At 44.8% G+C, this 14,178-nt stretch overlaps 1 protein-coding gene across 1 annotated transcript in view; it reads left to right on the forward strand.

The window, feature by feature from the left end:
• The window catches only part of cntnap2a (contactin associated protein 2a), a 2,812,093-nt gene that overhangs the window by 82,141 nt on the left and 2,715,774 nt on the right, over positions 1-14,178 (forward strand). The gene's annotated exons all lie outside the window — the stretch shown is intronic.

Genomic DNA, 14,178 nt, shown 5'->3' on the forward strand with positions numbered 1-14,178 from the left:
ACCATATAGGCCCATTGGTAAATCAACCACTAAAGATCAATGTGTCTTCTGCAAGGGGGCTCAGCCTGACATAGGTTAAAGGACTAGGTACCTAACATGCAGGTAAGGTGGATTTGAAGAATATTTGCATCTGCAAAGTATCTGTAAGTACTATGGAATATCGGAGGGAGTTCTTTCATTTGGTACAGAGTACATGTTGCTGCATCTTCACAGGAGTGGGGGCAGTGGTATGGAGCTGGTGGTTGTGGGCGTGAGGGAGTACAAGATTTGGTGACCTGTCCACTTGAAGGCTCAAAATGATATGTAAGTTACAATTTCAGTGCCTCTGGTTTCGCAGGAAAATAGGAGATGGAGCAGAGACAGCAAGCTCTGCATGATGCTCTCTGCCATGTTAGAGCTGGACTCTTCCATGCTCCTTGATAATGAAAGGCGGCAATCTGGCAGACCAGCCATAGCACCCAACTTCTCGATGTACATCTTTATCAGCACTCCCCTGTATGCCATCCGACTGAGGTACTCATCTGAGCTCCCTGTAGCAGAGCTGATCAGCGAACTTGCACAACAGTGACCTAGCAAACAAACCATTCTTTACCCTCAGCATGGCTGCAACCCTCTCGCTCCAGGTGACACAACATTTACAGATCCTAATTCTGTATTAGTCGCTAAGGTACTTTCAGTGCCAGTATCTGAGCTGATGGCTGTGAGTGTTAGATCAAGTGACAGGACCCCTTCCATCAGCACTGTGCTGCTGCTCCCTCTCTTTTTCTCCTTGGAATACTAATAATTGGGAAGTCAGGAGTTATTGGGTGTCTAAAAGAAGGAAATCAGAAGGGGAGGTTGGTGTGAGTGTCGGTGTGCAGGAAAGCAAAAGTCCATGGTCACTCTATCTGCAGCTTACTCATCTTGTCAGATAACAGGGTGAGGGCATGCCGGAAGTTGAGAAGGGGCATAGGGCAGAAATGTTCTCAGTGATGCACATGCCACAGGTTCTGTTGCAAACACAAGTACGTTGCTGAGAACCATCTTTTCCATAGGGCTCAGCATGTGGTGACATCCTTGCCCCCATTAGTTCTGTTTCGCTCCCTTCTTTTGTCTGCAATCTTGTCCTGGAAGAGAAAGGGAAGAATGTCAGAGATGTTATAGCATTGTGTTTGAGTGTTGTGGAGGCCTTATCTGAATAGCTGCAAGTTTTTGAAGGCAGCAATAGGAGGGTGTGCGGCTTACTTCATTAGTAGATGGATGAGGGTGAGGTAGAATACCTGGTTGCAGGTTTAAGTCCTGAGTGCCAGGAAGCACAGGGCGAAATCGCTGGCTTTTAAAGCAGACCAAGGCAGGCCAGCAGCGCGGTTCAATTCCCATACCAGCCTCCCCGAACAGGCGCCGGACTGTGGCGACTAGGGGCTTTTCACAGTAACTTCATTTGAAGCCTACTTGTGACAATAAGCAATTTCATTTCATTTCATTTTCATTAGAGGTAATCATAGAATTTACAGTGCAGAAGGAAGCCATTTGGCCCATCAAGTCTGCACCAGCCCTTGGAAAGAGCACCCTACTTAAGCCCATGCCTCCACCCTATCCCAGTAACCCGACCTAACCTTTTATACACTAAAGAGCAATTTAGCATGGCCAATCCACCTAACCTGCACATCTTTGGACTGTGGGATGAAACTGGAGCACCCAGAGGAAACCCACGCAGTCACAGGGAGAAAGTGCAAACTCCACACAGACAGCCACCCGAGGCCGGAATTGAACTCGGGATCTGGAGTTAACCACTGTGTCACCTTGCCGCCCTAATGGGTGAGTGATACAGATATAGTGTATTTACCAGTGTGAGAGGTTTGTGGTATGGTGGCTTTAAAGATGCATTGTGAAGATGTATTCGCTGACCTAGATCACCCTCATGTGATGATACTTCTTGCAGCACTGCTGCCAGGTGTTTGGGCCAGGTACCAGGAATTGACCTCCCTGACCATCTGTTCCAAAAGCCTACTAGGTATGGTCATTGAAAGTTTTCTGCCCCTCCAGTCAGAGCTGTGGTACCTCTGTCCTCTGCACCTCCACCACTAAGGCCTGCAGGACCTGTCTGTGGCCTTGGAACCCTCTCTCTACACCTGGAGCGGGATTCTCCGACCCTCCCGCCAGGTCGAAGAATCGCCGGGGTGTGGCGTGAATCCCGCCCTCGCCGGCTGCCGAATTCTCAGGCGCCGGGGATTTGGCAGGGCCGGGAATCGCACCGCGCCGGTCGGGGGCCGTTGGCAGCGGCCCCCCTCCCCGATTCTCCAGCCCGCGATGGGCCAAGTGGCCGCCCATTTTTGGCCGGTCCCGCCGGCGTCTGTTACGACAGGTATTTACCGGCGGGACCTGGCTCCACGGGCGGCCTCCAGGGTCCTCGGAGGGGGGGGGGGGGGGCACGGGAAGATCTGGCCCCGGGGGGTGCCTCCATGGTGGCCTGGCCCACGATCGGAGCCCACCGATCCGTGGGCGGGCCCATGCCGTGGGGGCACTCGTGGGTGGCCGGCGCGGAGATGAACCCCCCTGCGCATGCGCTGGGATGACGCCAGCACACGCTCGCACTCATGCGCAAGTGCCAACTCTTGCCGAGGCCCTTCGCCGCTGGTTGGCGTGGCGCCAAGCCCCTTCCGCGCCGGCCGACGCAGTGCATACCACTCTGGCGCCGGCCTAGCCCCTGAAGGTGCAGAGGATAAATTAGCTTCCCTTTAAGAGGGATGTGTTAAGAGAATAATGCTGGTCGGTTTTCTGCAGAGCATGAGGCAAACAGCAGCATGCAGAGGGAGCTCGAAGTACAGAAGCTGCTCGGTCCAATGCTGTTATCAGGTAAATGAAGTGACAACACTAAATTTATCTCGACTGGAACTAGTGTGGAAAGGGCACAATTGTGACCCCCATACAGAAGGGCAAACCAAAATTTAGCACTACATCTGGAATTTAGCAATTAAAATATATTTTGAAGTTAATGTTTGACACAATTTCAAATTAATGCGGAAGAAAAAACTATAATGCAAAGTGATTTGACCATATTTGACCTCAACAAATATAATAACCTTTTGCTATACATAATGGGTAAAGGTTTTGGTAATGCAGTTGGATACCAATTAAATAAATGTACGCTGAACTGCAATGCCAGCTGTCAACTGAATGAATGTTTCAGTCAAAGATCAAAAGCAACCTTGCCTCATTTGTAATCCTTATTACATAATTCTAATATTTGTAATAGCATAGTGTAAAGATCCTCCTGTTAATTCCTGTCTGTCTCTTATTTTTTCCTTTAGTTTCTGTTGTATTGCTTCAATTTTTGTGCATGCACAATTAATAGAACCGATGTGTTTAAGATACGCTTCACCTTTAATTAAAGTAAACTGTGGATTGATTTATGAGCTCAGGCAAGGCAGGTTGCAAAGAACAGTTTATATTTTGGATCAGCAGATTCAAGGGAGGTCAGTGATGACACATCGTGATGGACTTGGCTGTTGGCCAATGGACTGTTTTTCATTGCTGGTCCTTATCAAAGGCCCCTGCCGATTGGTCGGGGTTTTCTCGAGAATGTTTCTTCCCCTGTCTGACTGTGTATACTTTTACTTTTGTTTTGGTCAGAAGCTGGAGGGTCATAGCCCTGATCTCTCTCTCTCACCTTCAATGGATTCTTTCTAACTATTCAAAGTAAAGACCTTTCTCTCTGCACAGCCAGATTGAACTACAGAAAAATTCTGTCCAGCCACCTGCTGAAGACAGGGTCAGTTGTTTAAAACCCCTTTTAAAAATCTCATCTGGGTAACTCTGTTCTTATCTCAGTAAAGCTGTTGGGCATATTGGTGTAGTTGGAAACAAGTAATAATTAAACAGGCCTGAGGCGAATCCTTTGAGTGAAGGCCGAGGCTAATAAAAGTTAAAATGACTCCCCAGAGGGAGTCCTACAGGCTGGGAGTACTGACTGAATGTTACTGTAAGAGGATTTCCACTAGCAGTCCACCGGTGACTTTGATCCCGAAGCATCCTGGGAGTACAGCCTACCACAACGACTTCAACATCAGAAGCAAGGACACTCATTTATTTTCATCTTAATCCCTCTTATTTTACCCCTCCCCCTCCCTCTGTGTGTGTCTTGTGTGTGTTTGGGTAGAAGGTTGAGCAGTAGAGGGCGGGGCAGTAGATTATCTGGCCTTTAATCGATTATAATTCTTGCACGTTTCAACTTTGTTCCAGTTCTCAATAAATCATTATTGCGTTCAACTTTCAACTGGTGGCTATAACTTATTGAGCATCCAAGGGGCCAAAGATTCTGTAAATCGCATACAAATTATTTATTAATTCACTTGTGTTGGGGCTCTGGGGTCTGTGGGGCTGGAATCGACTGCACACTAGCCCAGGGTGTCATAACAATAGGGGAACAAAAACTCCAGTTGCATTGTGTACTGACATCTTGATGTGGAGTTCCGTTGATTGATACTTCGAGCAATGTCAGATGTTTGGTGACCAACCTGAAACCATCACTGATTTCCCAGGGAATTATTCCCACTTGTTCGTTCATTTGGCAGTGCATTGTAGCAATAAGTGTGTGAGAATTTTACATCCTGCCAATAAAAACAAAATTTCCTGGTGGCTATCACAGCATGAGCCAATGCCTTTATCCTTGCAAAGATGCTGAACGTTGGTGTCTTTTGAATCTTTAAAAAAAATTTTTTTAGGGTACCCAATTGTTTTTTTTCCAATTAAGGGGCAATTTAACGTGGCCAATCCACCTAACCTGCATATCTTTGAGTTGTGGGGGTGAAACCCACGTAGACACTGGGTGAATGAGCAAATTCCACACGGACAGTGACCCAGGGCCGGGATTCGAAACCAGGTCCTCAGTGGCGTAGTCCCAGGGTGTCTTTTAAATCTTGCTGTGTATCACTATGTTCCCATAATTTATTTTAGAGGGCCTCTGCAGCGATATTATCTGAATTGGCTGCCATTTTCTTGTTCTGAAATATATTTCCTCATTCCACGATGGGCAACATGGTAGCACGATGGTCACAGCGCCAGGGCCCCAGTTTCGATTCCTGGCTTGGGTCACTGTCTGTGCGGCGTCTGCACGTTCACCCTGTGTCTGCATGGGCTTCCTCCGGGTGCTCCTGTTTCCTCCCACAAGTCCCGAAAGGCATGCTGTTAGGTGAATTAGACATTCTGAATTCTCCCTCAGTGTACCCGAACAGGCGTCGGCGTGTGTTGACTAGGGAATTTTCACAGTAACTTCATTGCAGTGTTAATGTAAGCCTACTTGTGACAATAATAAAGATTATTATTATAATAAAGATTATTACTAATCCAAAAAAATTGCAAAGAGCATCAGAATATTTCTGTTTTTTGTCAACTTGAAAAAGATATTCGTTTCTGTGAATTGGATTGCTAGTGTGGACGTTCTGATGCCCTGGGAGATTTTTCAATGGGAGATGGTGGTTTAGAGGTAATATCACTGGGTTGGTAATGCAATGGCCCAGGATAATGCCCTGGGTTCAAATTTCACCACGGCAACTGCTGGAATTTAAATTAAATTAATAATTCTGGACTAGTAGCAGTGAACATGAAACTGTCATTGATTGTTGTAAAAACCCAATAGGATATCTGTCATCCTTACCTGGTCTGGCCTACATGTGACTCCAGGCCTACAACAATGTGGTTGACACAAATCTGCCCAAAGTTCAGTGGCAATTAGGGCCTTGCCAGGAGTGCTCACACCCATGAAAGAATACATTAAAAAAAATATTGTCTAATAATTACATGTTGGTATGATGGCCCTAGTAGCTGATCCAGGTCACCAATGGTGTGAAACAACTTTGTGTTTTTGTGTTTCTTGCCCATCTTTGTTCATCAGTACCATTTTCTGCAGTACTTCCTGAAGCATTGATGAACTTTGAACTGTTTGATTGGCCAGGAGCTCCATCAGTCCCTGGAGAGCCAGGGGGCATCAGTGACTGCTGTAGGATTGCAGAAGAAGACCAAGGCCCATGGGTCCCCGAGGCAGTTAAATTTAGGGTCTTGGACAGGTGGGTTTGGGCAAGTTAGTGAGGGAAGCAAAGGGAGGGATTGGACTTAAAGGAGGTAGCGAGTAGGAAGTAAGGAGGGTGATTCAACTTTGGAGGGCAACCCATGATCGACAAAGGTCAGCCCAGAAATATCAAATGCCCTCCCCTTTCCGTTCTGTTCTTTAAACATCTAAGTGTAAATATTGGACTGCCTACTCCCGCCCAGCTGCCATTGCCCAATGTTTCATGAAGATAAAAGCAAATTACTGCAGATGCTGTAATCTGAAACCCCCCCAGGAAATACTGGACAATATCAGCAGGTCTGAGAGCATCTGTGGAGAGAATAGGGAGCTAACGTTTCGAGCCTGCTTCCCCAGGGTGATGCTCTGGAGTCCAGGGTTCGAATCCCACCATGGCAGATGGTGAAATTTGAATTCAATAGAAATCTGAAATTAAAGCCCAATGATGACCATGAAACCATTGCCGATTGTTGTAAAATCCCATCTGGTTCACTAATGTCCTTCAGGGAAGGAAATCTGCCTTCCTTACCCAGTCTGGACTATATGTGACTCCAGACCCACACAGTGACGTGTTGACTCTTAACTGTCCCTCACTGAAATGACCTAGCAAGCCACTCAGTTCAAGGGCAATTAGGGATGGACAGCAAATGCTGGCCCAGCCAACGATGCCCACATCCCAAGAACAAATTAAATAAAAGAGTCACTATGAAGCATTGGTCTGACAACATTTGTGGAGAGAAAAGGGAGCTAACGTTTCGAGTCTGGATGACTGGTTGTCAAAGCTAAAGATAACTGGAAATGGGGTCAGATTTATAATTGGGAGGGGGCGTAGAGAGGTGGGGCTAGATAGGGGACCAGTGATAGGTGGAGGTTAACAAAGATGCCGAGGACAGAAGATGAAAGGAATATAAATCGTTGCCTATCCCCACCTATCACTGGCCCCCTTTCCAGCCTCATCGCTCCAGCCCCCCGCACTACAGTATAAATCTGTCCCCATTTCCAGTTCTCTCTAGCTTTGACAACCAGTCATCCAGACTCAAAACATTAGATCCATTTTCTCTCCACAGATGCTGTCAGACTCAATGTTTCATGGTGTGGCAGAATATTATCTGGATCAATTGGCTTGATAACAAGCCTAATTGACCTTTGATTAGTTATTTTAATATGGCAGGCGGTCTTCTGAATTGAGCACTTACCCACCCCTGTATTATGAGGATGGGTGTGTTCAGGGAAAGGCAGGAAGGTGAGCACTCGCACCTGTCCTATTTTATATGCCCCCCCATGGAGGGAAGCACGCCCGCCAGGGGCACATAAAATTCAGCCCTACATCATTTATCAGATTGAAATGGCAAGTTCTACATTCAGAAACTCGCATGACCTCTCAAAAGAAAAATTGCCATATATCAGACTGTTGTCCTCAGAACCTTGCTATATGGTTTGGAGCTGTGAATCTGCTATCACTGTCAAGTCAAGCAATGGGACCATTCACACTGACAATATCTACAATATGTTGCTGGTATCAAATGCCAGGACAAAATGTCAAAAGCTGATGCTCTCATTTGTTGCAATGTAATTGGAATTAAAGCCATGGTCAAAAAAGATCCCGTTGCTTTGTTCTGGACATGTGGTTCCATTTTCTACGATGAGTAAAAGTACAAATATTGCAATAGAGGTGGGCTGATAAAATGTTACAAAGACACACTAATTGATATCTTCAAAATGATGCACTGTTAGCTCCAATACCTGGGAAATTACAGTGACCAACAGACCACAAATGCAGAATCTCAGCTGCGGAGGTTTCAATGAGTTGGAGGCTGCAAGGCTTTGATATGTGGCTGCCAAGCACCTGGCAGCCAAAACAACTCATCTATCCACCTCCTCCGACTTTTAAAGTGATGCTTGTACCGTACACATGTGTTCAGGATCGGGGTTTCTTCTCATGAACGTATCCATAATAACTGAGACTCATCCGTCGCTTTGACTAGACATTCCATTGTTTTTAGCAAAATTGTATTCCTATTATTTTTGAATGTGTTTCTGATTGCACCAAAAGTAAATATGAGACAAAAAACTTTACCAAAGAATAGTCACTTTGCTAATGTGTACAATGACCAGAGTAATTTTTCTCTTCAATTATGTTTTGCTGCAACACTTTTTTAAAGCTAAATTATGCACTTTTGAAGTCTCCAATAGCAAAAATAAGGATTATTTTACATACTCCAAATGTACAAGATCCATTATTTACCACAGGGAATGAATAAAAAACTGGATTTTTAACTGGATTGTGGTTGAATTGACAGAATTTAGACACATTTAGCATCGGATACTTATGAATGTACAAGTTATTTCTAGGATAAACTGTTCGTTCCTTACTTTGGAAAAACAGACAATACAAAAAAACACCATGTGGATGTTTGAAGCGAGTTCTTTTCAGTTGGCAGAGTATTTGCCGAAAAAAACGGAATATTCATCATCTGAAATGACAGAAAAGAGTGGAATTACAGCAGTTCCTCCAGCATCTTTAAGGAGAAAAGATAGGTTCATGTTTCAAGAGAGACTTTTCATCAATTGGCGAAGGGCCTCCGCCTGAAACATTAAGTCTTACAGAAAGCCCAGTGGCTCTTGTTTCATTCAACACCATTAATATAGAGGAGAAAATGTAAGTTGGCCTCTGGGAGATGAAGGAGATTCACCTCAAAGCTGTTACGTTTCAGCTGAACATTTGAGATGGTATCCCAACTGGATTCCTTTAAAGTACATTTTTACCACTGCAGGCAAAATGCTGTCATCTCATAAATCCAAGTTAGCGTCAGGCTAGGTTCAGGAAAAACTAGATCAAACTCTCAAAGCAGCAGTGTAATCTGAAAACATTGGGAGTGTAATCTAGGACTTTGTAACATTCCAAATGGGTTTCACAGTTTTATTCACCTCTAAAAATATGGGTCTATTCCCTGAGCTGACAAGGAGAATAAACTAAAACCAAGTGTAAATGGCTGTGATCTATTCTTGTAATGGATACAAGAATAGAAAAGAGAAAAAGACCAAGGACTGAATCTTCCACTGGGCTCATAAAAAAATAACTTGCACACCTTTATGGCTTATAAACTGCACACCCGACACATGTGTGGCTTCGCACCCCATTCTTGTTCTTTCACACTGGGTTCGGGTTCAGAAGGAAGTTTATGAGCCATACTGGAGTGTGAGGAGTCTGTGCAGAAGCAGGCCAGTTAGATGGCTCGCCTCCGTTCTGCAACACAGTATTGCACCTTCCAATACCGTTCAAAGGCTCCCTAAACCTCACTCCTCACCTCCATCACCCCTTCACCCACTCCTATTCCAACCCAATCCCCTTCAGTCACCCTATGTCACTTCAATGCAACATGTATTCTCCATGCTCTCTTAGATTACCCATGACATCCGATGCCTCCCTAAGATCCCCTGTGTATCCTCCATACTCTGAGATCTCCGTGCTCAGTATATATCCTCCATTGCCACTCAACCAGTATGCATATGTCTTCAAATTACTAAAATATTTTATATTCGTTTTGCATATCACTCATTATTTGAAGGGGATTAGGTTGGAATGGCGCAGTGGTTAGCACTGGGACTATGGCGCTGAGGACCTGGGTTCGAATCCCGGCCCTGGGTCACTGTCCGTGTGGAGTTTGCACATTCTCCCCATGTCTGCGTGGGTTTCACCCCCACACCCAAAGATGTGCAGGTTAGGTGTATTGACCATGCTAAATTGGCCCTTAATTGGAAAAAAAATAATTGGGTACTCTAAATTTATTTTTTTTAAAATTTTAAATAAAAAAATCCGATGCCAGCGTGGACATATAAACATCAAATTTGTGATGCACCAACGTCCAGATATCTGAAGATATTGAGAATTTGAGTGCTGATGGGGAAGCATGCAATGCTGGAGTCCCGAATCTCACCACAAATTAGGTCTACAGCATTAGACCTTGGGCAAAATGCTCCATTTGGGAGACTATATTCTCCCGCCGGAACTGAATTGCACCTGAGTAGGAGCGCAAGTGAGGAAGCGATTTCCAATCCTTAGCCATGCAAATTAATGCATGACGAGGATGGCAAGGGATTGCGGCCTGATAGTGAGGTCCCGGGGCTGGTCACCATGCACCCCCAAAATCACAATTCAGCCCCCCCCACCTCAGCTGTGCAACTCAGATTTTTGTGGTCCCCATTATGAGGGTGACCCTCACCACTCCTCCCCACAGAAACGTCCCCACAGAGACCTCCCAATAAAGAGACCCTCACAGAGATCCTCAAAATAAAGAAACCCTCTAAATAAAGAGACCCCCGCAGGGGCCCCCTAAATAAGGAGACGCCCAACAGAGACCCCTTAATAAAGGGACCCTTCCAGAGACCCCATAAATAGACTCCACGAGAGACCCCTAAATCAAGAGACCCTCCAGAGACCCCCAAAATATAGAGACTACACCACAGATCAGTGAGAAAAGTGACCCCTGTCAGGAAGCCTCCCAGAAAAGAGACCCCTGACAGGAAACCCACACTCGTAATTGATTTGTTATCTGTTTCCCTTTATCTATTAAGTGCCAGTTTAATGTCAGCAAGTTTACTATGACTGTTTTCATGTATTTTCTTCTCAAAGTGTAACCTGATTTTTTTGATGCTGTAACATGTGAACTTACTTGACTCCACCAGCTTGCTCTTTATTTTTTGAGAACTCTCATAACTAACCCTTTCCTTGAAACAAAATAATATGGTTCGAAATATTCAACTGACATCTCTAGTTGGAAACTGCCTCGTGTTCATTCAAGCTTCCAATATCAAAAGTAAAAACTGTCATAGCATATGCTTTGTTCCTCAATAGCTCTAGGGGAGTGTTGTAATGTGTCAGTTCATCCATAGTCTTTAATCTCCGTTGCCTTTATGCTTCTCTTTCAAGTCTACTTTTCAGTGAAGAGGGTAGGTGTGTTAACCACAACAACAAAAAAATCTTGCTGGAGCTGTTGACTTTCTGAAAAATACAATTCTATAGCTAGAGTAACAACAATTTTCTAATTTGTATTTTGAATTAGAATGTCCTTCTATACTATCATAATATTATGTTGCATATATTGGTGCTTTTAAACAATTATTATTTTAAATGTGAAGTTAGTTTGTGAAAAGCATTTACATTTCCTGGCATGTTCATAATCTTTATGTTCAACAAAAAATATTTTTACTAAGAAATGGTACAAATGTAGGCAAATTTAAAAAAAATCAAAATATGACACCTTCAGCTATTACATTAGAAATTTTAAATTGTTGATGAAGGACAAACTTGCATCATTCTCGGAATATTAATTGTTAATGGTGGTGTCGTGGCATACATTAGAATGCTGGAATGAAGTATCATCGCAGAGCTGAAACATAGATTGGATTTCTTACACAGCGGAGTTCTCAATCTGAGTGTGGGAGCGACTGGTTACGTTTTGAAATTGTCAAGCCAGACGGGGCATCCCCACTTGGCGCGCATGCATGCAAGCAACTAAATGAAGGCCAAATATTTCCATATTGAGAGGGAAAATACATAGTTGCATCAAAGTGATATTCGCAGAGGCAAACAAGAGGAAGTATGTAGCAAGTAGGCAAAACTATGAAGGAAAAGAAACAATCAAATGAAGGAAACTTAAATAAAGCTTCTTACAACTTTATAAGCATATTTTCTATATTTGGCCTTTATTTACTTTCTGACATACAAACTCAATGATCCAGATTTTGTAATAGTAACCATAATGGAGTTCACTGTCATTACTTCACTGTGGGTGACAGCAACATCTGGAGTTCGCACATGTGCAGTGAAATGTGGAAATCCAGAAGTTGCTGTTAGGGATTCTGAACCTCTCCATCGGACTCACTGTTGGAATCTCTGTAATCCAAGCAGTCAGGTATCACTGAACTGATGAAAACTTGCCTTTTTTTTCTGATTGATCTTGGTGTAAAACCATTGAAAATCTTGTATCTTTTCAGAAGGGAAGTTTAATGTGGGGTTTGTGTGGTGAGGTTGGTAAGCATGGTTGGCAGGAAGGGTGGGGGGGGGGGGGTAGAGGTGGGGGAGTTGGCTCTTAGCTGGCTCTCCTTCCTGGTGCCAGGTTCCTCGATCAAACATTCAATGCTTTTATACAAAGCATCTCACTCCGGGAGCCCACAAGCAAACACACCAGCATTTGCTTGTCACTGGATAATACCAGCAGAAGCAGGATGAGGCCCTTAATTGGGCATTAATTGGCTTGGGTGGGATGAAAGTGGCAATGTGGGTGGGTCCCCACCTGCCACCCTCTGCCTGATTAAATGCTACCCCGCGCTACCAAACCTTCCACGGGAGGGCTCATGATTCCATCCCGAGTCTCTAGTTTGGCAGGAGTGGCTTAATCGTTTCTAATTATTAGTCAAGGTCATTTGCTCTGAAGTTTTTGCATTGTATGACAGATGCAATAAAACTTGTTGGGAGCATGAATGTTCACAAATGCATCTTATCCTTATAAAATTGGCGCATATTAGCTCAATGGTTTTAACCTTGCTTGTAATAAACCTGAAAGCAAGGTTGTAAGTGTTGTGGTTAGTGCTGAGGTGTTGCTTTCTGCATGTTGGTATGCATTATTTACTTGGTGACCTTTCATATAGTTTACGATTGTGTATCAGTGGCATTTTTGCAAAAAGTTTGCTGTGCTACATTCCACTATAGGTGGAATTGTTGATGCTATACTTCATATTGCAACTAATATTTTTATGGGAACTGAGAATTCCTTTGGTTGTTCCCATAGTGTGGCAAGAATTGTCTCATTATCTCAAGGAGTCATACAGAGAAAGTCATTTCTACCTGTCAGAAGCGATCTGCCTTTGCTGCCTCCACTTCACTGCAGAGTCAATTACAGCGACAGAATAAAACTAGACACATTCCTATGGGAGTGGGGCAAGTAGAGCATTCAAACTGCAACTCACTGGATGGGTAAAGATATAGGACAGGGTTTTCCCCAAAAATGATTCAGGGTGCCATTCAGTAGACAAAAGTTAAAGTCTGCTTTTGGCCGGGTTTTTCCCACTGCAATGCCGAGAATTACCCCGCAATTCAAAGGCATATGCCCTTTTTATCGAGGCCATACTCAGATTTCCTGATGACGAGCTGACCTCGGTCAACCTGCTTTATTGACCCCCATTACCCCCCCCCCCCAACCTTGACAAGACCCCTGGGAACTCTACCACCCTCCAATGGCCAAGGTCCCCCCCCCCCCCCGCCCCCAGGGCCCGAACCCTGGCAATGCCAACCTGGCACCCGGGCACCCTGGCACTGTCAGCTTTTCACACTGGCAGTATTACTCGGCATCCTCGGTGACACTGCCGGGTGTCCATGCGGCATTGCCAGGGCAGCAGGCTGGCAGTGTCAAGGTACACGGGTACCAGGCAGAGTGCCAGGATACCACCCTGCCTTGTCCCCGACCACCTGGGGTCTCTAATGTCCTGTGAGACCCCCCAAGGTGCCGTTACACCTGTTCCACATTTGGGTAGATCAATACCAAACGGCGTCCTGGTGAGGTCTCGTTGGTGCAACAGTTCACTGCTGGGCGTCAGGTGAATCTGGCATACAGGTATCTAATTAAGCCAAATGCATCAGTTAAATGTGCAGATCTGCATCTTTGTAAGCAAGGTCAAGATCCCGATCGAGCCAGGCGGGGCGAATCGGGTGACATGGCGATGCACCAATTGACACCAATTAAGAATAATTTCCATCTCATTAACAAGATGGAAGCCCAATCGAATGGCCTCTCGAGACCTAACCAGCTCCCCAGCGACAGATCACATGGGTGCCGTTTAGCATTCCCCTTTAAAAATGGGAACCTCTCGCAATAAGAACATAAGAACTAGGAGCAGGAATAGGCCACCTGGCCCTTTGAGCCTGCTCCGCCATGCAATGAGATAATGGCTGATCTTTTGTGGACTCACCTCCACTTTCCCGCCTGAACACCACAACCCTTTATTCCTTTATTCTTCAAAAAACTATCTATCTTTATCTTCACTGAGCAGGGAATTCCATAGATTCACAACCCTTTGGGTGAAGAAGTTCCTTCTAAACTCAGTCCTAAGTCTACTTCCCCTTATTTTGAGGCTAT

The sequence above is a fragment of the Scyliorhinus torazame genome, chromosome 6 (genome assembly GCF_047496885.1).
Source record: "Scyliorhinus torazame isolate Kashiwa2021f chromosome 6, sScyTor2.1, whole genome shotgun sequence".
NCBI lineage: Eukaryota > Metazoa > Chordata > Chondrichthyes > Carcharhiniformes > Scyliorhinidae > Scyliorhinus > Scyliorhinus torazame.